Source organism: Belonocnema kinseyi, chromosome 10, assembly GCF_010883055.1.
Source record: "Belonocnema kinseyi isolate 2016_QV_RU_SX_M_011 chromosome 10, B_treatae_v1, whole genome shotgun sequence".
NCBI classification, from domain to species: Eukaryota; Metazoa; Arthropoda; class Insecta; order Hymenoptera; family Cynipidae; genus Belonocnema; species Belonocnema kinseyi.
In genome coordinates this window covers 90,641,133-90,647,376 of record NC_046666.1, presented here as the reverse complement: position 1 = coordinate 90,647,376, position 6,244 = coordinate 90,641,133, and the positions used below count along the sequence as shown (strand labels likewise).

Here is a 6,244-nt window from a genome sequence, read left to right as displayed (position 1 = left end):
TATGCTTAAAGTTTTTAATAACCTTAAATGAGGCTGCTTTCGTTAATTCAAGCCCTTGTAATTTTTAGTGTTTTTTACTTAACATTTTGTGAAATAAATATACAATTTTTAAAAATTTTGATCCACTATTCTACTCTAAGATTCTTTTTTTGTCCAAGAATTTGACTCCAATGATTTTTAATATTATAAGTGAAAAACAAGTAATGAATGATTAACTATCAATCAATGTATTTGCAGCGTCGCAAGCTGATGAAAAATTTTATGAACTTACATTGAAAGAAGACTCAGATGTACTTGTCAATGCGACAGTTACAAATGTTGGTGAATCAGCCTACGATGCACAGCTGTTTATTGAACATTCTGCAAATTTAAACTACATTAGTTCAACGCCCTATTCTGTAATGTGCAAAATACATAACGAGACTGTTGTGGTGTGTTCAATAGGGAATCCTTTAAAAAAGAATAAGACTGTATTTGTACTAGTGAAGTTTGATTCGAAGAAGTTAGAGGACAGTGAATCACAACTTCTTTTTAACGTTTTTGCTACTTCTACATCAACGGAAGTTAGTGAGAAGGCACCTACAGCCCTGCGTGCGACTGTAATTCGACGAGCGGAATTATCTATAAAAGGGTAAAAAATTCTATACTTGTATGTTAAAGGGCTCAATTGTACTTTATGTTTTTTTCGTTTACTTAAAATTATGTACTTATGTATGAATCGTGTACTTTATGCATTTGCAGCATTCAAAAAACTCTATGGACATACTATGGAGGCCCTATTGTTGGCGAGTCTGCTATAAAAAATCTACACGAGGTTGGCCCAAAAGTTTCTCATGTGTACGAAGTATTCAATGATGGCCCGTGGAAAGTCAGTACTTTGGAAGTTAAGATTATGTGGCCATATGAAGTTGCTAATGACAAGGCACGCGGAAAGTGGCTGCTTTATTTGGAAGACACCCCCTCTATTGCTGGTACGTATTAGTCTTTTATAATTTGTTACACTTGCGCTATATGTACACAAATACTTGGAATTTCTTTTCGTTTGCAAAAAAGGAATTAAATGTAGTGTATTAAAAGAAGAGACTATCGCTTTTTTTTTAATGTAAATTTCAATAAATTATTGTTAGTTTAACAGATGCAAACGGTCAAGAAAAGCATTCACATTTACTTTTTATTATTGATATGCAAAATTACTTCGGGTCGAGTTCTGGATTCGCAGCCCGACCCAAAACTAAAAGTCCAACTCGCCTCGGTTAAAAAATTTGAAGTTTTTCACATTTTTTAGACACAGATAGATAATGGGGTACGGGGTGAACGCAACGAGCTGATATCCTTAATCAGAGTTGATTTTCTACCTTTTTCATTAAAAATTTTTTTACAATTTTTTAACCTAATGTTTAATGAATGAAGTGGTTATATTTTGTAAAATTATTATGCTTAATTACTTGATTTAGCATTAGATTATTACTTTGATGAGCTCGAAAATGACGATGGTACTTTTTGGTCTTCTTATCTGTCGTGATATTTTTGACATTTACGCGAAATGTCAAACGCAAAATGTACTCTGTAAAAAAAGTTTATGTAAATTTACATCCTGCGACGATGGAAACTATTCGATCGGCGTGTCACATAGTAAATAAACAGAATTTTGTATAAATACATATTTTCCTTCTCAACCTGCGTCCGCATTAAGAAATACATGCAGGACATAAAGTTCCCGTCTTCGACCGTGAAATTATGTACGGGTGGTAAGTCAATACACACTTCAAAATTATATTTTGAGGTCAGGCCTCCCTCAACTTTTCCGTTATACTCAAACATCCTTTCTATATTTATTGAAAATAGAATTTTATATAATTGTATAGTATATATATATATATAGTAGTAGATTATATATATTAAACCTACAAGTTAATTCGGTACCTTTATTTCGATGGCTTCGAACTCTTGGTGAAACTTGAATTTTTTCCGTCCTGACGTACTTTCAAAGGGCGAACCTCACACTTTAAAACACAATACAATAAGTGGTGGCCCTGCGGACTTAACTTCAAAAATCATTAGTGAAGACAATGTCGTTCGACAAGGAGCATTAGAGACACTGCATGCTGTTTGCATTCCAATTGAAAAATCATCATTTCTAAATCTCTAAAATCACTTTTTACACGTTTTATGTATCCCCGTACTTTCTCCTAAGGCTGAAAAAGTAATTTCGTTCGCCTCAGCTACGTTTTTTCATTGGGAATGCAAAGGAAATGCAGGCTCTCAAATGTTGCTTGTAGGACGCCATGTTATTGACTAATGCTTTTTTAGGTAAAGTCCACAGGGCCGCCACCCACTATATTGTGCTTTAAAGCTTATGGTTCACACTTTAAATCTATCTTAGAGCGGGAAACAATCCCAGTTAGACCAAGAGTTACAAGACATTAAAGTAAATGCACCGAATTTATTTGTAGATCTAAGTCTAAATTCTGTCTAGATCCTGTCTAAATTTCCAAGTTTTCAAAAATCTCAAAAGAACGTTAAACCAATATGACGTACAAAACAATAAACGAAATGCTCACCAAATGGTAAGAGGTCGTTCGGGCGTCTCCGGAAGTCATCGTTTGGCACGACTTGCACTCGCTAGTATCGAATGGTCCAAATTTACGTCCTGCAAATAGTTCTGCAGTGTTCGTAATTGGGGACTTACTTCCTCGCGATAGAAAGGCACACGCCGTCAAAATTTACATACACTTTCGTAGACTTAACGCTCCAAGTAAAGTTATCACCTTACGTAAACTTACCATGTCCCACGCCGATCGAATAATTTCCATCATAGGACGTAGTAATTTTACACTCGACTACAAATAGGACAACCTTCATTTTATTTTCACATTATTGCCTGAAATTATATCACACTGGATCGCAAAGAACTACTGTCGTGTCGTTAATTAATCAGGTTATATATTGTAATTTAAACTAAACTTCACGTATAATTACTGATTGTAAATATCACCAAAGCTCTTTTTACAGTATAAATATTATCGAGAATGTTGCCCGATCTTGGTTGAATATTCAAGTCGGTATGGGATGAGATTAAAATAATTGAAAACCAAAAGTTCTCGACACCGGCAATTTGTACAAGGATACTAGAAAATTTTGTGGATCCCTAATTTTTATTTGAATTATTTTCTGAATTATTCAATTTATTCCTTTCAGCAGTCAGTTTTGAAAATCATTTTACATGTCGTAATGAGGCTTACTAAATACAATTTTTAGTTCAAACCATTTTAAATTAAAATTTTGGCTAGATTACAAAATAAATCAATGATAGAGGTAGTAGTGACTTAACTTTGAGCTTTTTGAACAAATTAAATATGGGCGGAATTTTGCTATTTTAGTGCATGAAGGGGCGTCTGGAAAATGTGAAATACCCGAAGGATACGTGAATCCGCTAATGTTACACAGTACAAGCGAAATAGAACCACTTATGCCTACAGAAGTGACGACACCTCATCCAGTTATTTATAACCACACAAATTACGTTAGAAGAAAACGAGACACTGAGAAAGTTGTTAACACTCGAACATTTATCAAAGATGGTCGCAGACATCAAGTAGTTTCTATGGTAAGTATCTGAAACAGTGATGCTGGCTTTTCTAGAACGCTACGCCGTGCAAGAGGTACATAACTCTTGCAATCAATGTGCAAACGTTATAAATCGCATCTATTCACTTTCCCTTATTTCACTTTGATTGCAATCACTTTTACCGACTTTCAATTGAGCGGTTGGGTGCAATAACTTAGCTTTTGTGCCTACTTGAATTTTCAGAATTTACATATTTTTTATTTGTTTTGCACATAACTTCATGAAGAACAAATGAAAAACAATTAAATTCAGAAAATGCAGTAGACTGTTATTGCATTCAACCAGTCAATTAGTATCATTCGAAATTGACAGTGCAATTACTTGTATTTATTCGTCATCTCGTACTAGAGCTTCAGTCGCCGCAGGATTGCGCTGTCCATATATTCTTACGTCTACGATCTGAAATGATACATTCGGTTATTATCATAAATTATAAGTCCTACATTTATTTTTCTGTGTTACTGAATATTCGCTTTTTTAGAACTGCAAAGCAGGGACAGCTAAATGTGTCGACATTGTATGTAAAATTGACAATCTCCAATGGAAGAAAATCGTGACCATTACTGTTAAAGCAAGGTAATATTTTATATTGCTTATAAACTTCAAGTATATTAAATAATGCCCCGAGATATGCCATCAGTGCTGAAATTCCGCTATCCGTGGGATATCCTAGGATGCTGCTGGGACTTTTTTAAGATATTCAAAAGTTCCACATGAGATACTGCAACTTTTTAGATATCTCACGGGGGACCGAAATTTCTGTTTTTATAATAATATTCTCACAGTGTTGAAAAGCCGACTTTTTCCACATACCATAGCTTCAAATCACACTTTTTAGAAAATCACTTTTTAGAAGTAAACCAGCACTGCGCTTCTTTATTTCACAGAGCTCACATTTGTTTACTTTTAGAAGTTATAATTAACCACAACGAAATAGTTTTTCATTGATTCTTTCAGTTACCTAACCTCAGAATTGAATTGTCTCAATTTACTTCATACATACTAAATATACATCATTTTTAGGTTATTAGGACCTATTCCTTTGTTGAATCAAATCTTCATGCGGAGTGAAAGATTGGCTAATTTCAATAGGTTTTTGTTTAAAACGTTTTTTTTTTTTATACTCGGGTTAGAATAAAAAGAAACGACATATACAAAAACTATTGGAATTAACGAAATTCTCTCTTCGTATACAGATTTTATTCAAAGCAGGAATAGGACCTCATTATCTAAAACATATGGAATTCTAGTATTTATGGAGTAGAATGAGGTAATTTATTTTGAGGTTGGGTCCTTGTGTTCCAACACCCTTATAGTACAATCTAAAGGTCAGCCTTTAATTGAACCATGAACTTTAAACCATGCTAAAAGTTTCTAGAGCGTCAGGTTCACACCCTATGTTGTTTCAAAAATAGACGAAACGACTAATTCTCTCAAAAACCTGAGCGGACAGAATGATTTTGTTCTTGGATCCGGATTCAGCGGATTAAAATACATAAAGTTATGATGGTCTAGTTTGCTGACTAAAATTTTGAAGAAAAAAATCAGTAATAATAATATCAATAACAACTGAGTTACAAAGTCTTTTTAAAAGAGTGAACCAAATTTTAAATTGCAATCCCATGACTTGACAATTGCTTTTGAAATGGTGCGTCTCCTCTCCGAGCAAGAATTAAAACCACACTGATGGACTCACCTAGCGCTCCTTTTCAATTCACTCCCTTCCTATTAAAATACCTACTCAATTCCTATTTCTCCTGGTAATTCTATAGATTGCCTGGATTTCATATTTTGTCGATAACATGTTGAGAGACAAACCTAGAACTTTAGATTAGGTTTCCCAGAAATGGTCACGAGTGCCCTGCATGAAAATCGAAACCGAACTGAACCGAGCCGTTGATCCTCGCCAGTCCTAGTTTATTACTTCGTTAGCAACTATATCTTCATTGATATGTTTGGTATAAGTTGATTAATTATAACATACTTATAGGCTTTGGAATTCAACATTGGCTGAGGACTATCGCAAAGTCGACGAGGTACGAATAGGATCAATGGCAAAAGTTATTATTCCTCGTGGTGTGAATATACAGCAAGAAAATCTAACAGACGATCACGCAATAGTAAGTCATACTATCAACTTTCCTAAAACCAGAATTTTAATCAAAAATGAACTCACTTCATGCACTCAATCATTTCTTTTACATTGTCAGGTTGAAACTATAGTGTATCCAGATTTATCAGATCTCCAAGAACCTGAACCAGTTCCAATTTGGATAATAATAGGATCCATTATGGCCGGATTATTCCTATTAATCCTATTGACATTGCTTCTTTGGAAGCTTGGTTTCTTTAAAAGACGAAGACCAGATCCCACACTCTCCGGTAATCTCGAGAAGCATAGGGAAGAAAATCCCGAGAACGAGGCCCTATTCAAACGCTAAATACGATACTTGTAATAATCTTGAGATTAATCGTTACGAAAATTGTACTTATATCCAGTGACCATCAGGAATCGCCATTAACATTAATGTGTATGGAAATTATTTCTGATGAAACTTAAGTACTTGGGAGCAGCTGAAAAAATATTTAGAGAATGTGATACGGATAAATGCTTCC

The 6,244-nt window shown here is 34.4% G+C and overlaps 1 protein-coding gene across 2 annotated transcripts in view; it reads right to left on the bottom strand.

Moving 5' to 3' along the window:
• LOC117181385 (integrin alpha-PS1) overlaps positions 1 to 6,244 on the bottom strand; it is a 71,390-nt gene that overhangs the window by 6,078 nt on the left and 59,068 nt on the right. The gene's annotated exons all lie outside the window — the stretch shown is intronic.